This window comes from Nematolebias whitei, chromosome 1 (genome assembly GCF_014905685.2).
Source record: "Nematolebias whitei isolate Nwh7 chromosome 1, NemWhi1, whole genome shotgun sequence".
NCBI lineage: Eukaryota > Metazoa > Chordata > Actinopteri > Cyprinodontiformes > Rivulidae > Nematolebias > Nematolebias whitei.
Window position 1 is genome coordinate 38,903,901 of NC_056498.1, and position 670 is coordinate 38,904,570.

Consider the following 670-nt stretch of genomic DNA (forward strand, 5'->3'; position numbering starts at 1 on the left):
ATTAATGCATCTAAGGAGGGAGAAAGACTGAAAAAATTATTCCTAAGGTGCTCAGGTCCAAAAACCAAAACCTCAGTCTTGTCTGTGTTCAAAAGCAGAACATTTAGGGTCATCCAGGTTTTTATGTCTTTAAGACATGCTTGTAGTCTAAGTAGCTGAGGATTCATTGGGTTTCATGGACAAATATAATTGTGTGTCATCAGCATAATAATGAAAATTTATCCAGTACTGTTTAATAACTTTACCTAATGGAAGCATATACAAGGTAAAGAGTATTGGTCCAAGCACTGAACCTTGAGGAACTCCATGACTAACTTTGGTGTATAATAAGTATAATATAATTTTTCTGATTTGACTACAAATTCTTTTTTAAGGTTTGTTTATTTTTAACTGAATCTAAACAAGGTTAAATTAATCAAATTTTTCTATAACTAATATTATACACAGTTTAAACTTAATCAGTTTTTCAGACGTTACATCTATAAATCTTTGGTGAAATTAGTTAGATCAAAGTAAAACAAGTGGTTGAAATGTGTCTATTTGATAAATTACAAGCGTAACGGACCGATGTCGGGTCAGAGTCGAGCTGATGATCAGTTTCACGTCTGAAACAATCTGAGCCGATCCGCTCACTCACTTCCTTTCTTCACCTCCTTCCAGCGGAACTGGT

The 670-nt window shown here is 34.0% G+C and overlaps 1 protein-coding gene across 1 annotated transcript in view; it reads left to right on the top strand.

The window, feature by feature from the left end:
* LOC119411887 (N-acylneuraminate cytidylyltransferase-like) overlaps positions 1-670 on the top strand; it is a 27,297-nt gene that overhangs the window by 23,182 nt on the left and 3,445 nt on the right. The window lies entirely within an intron of this gene.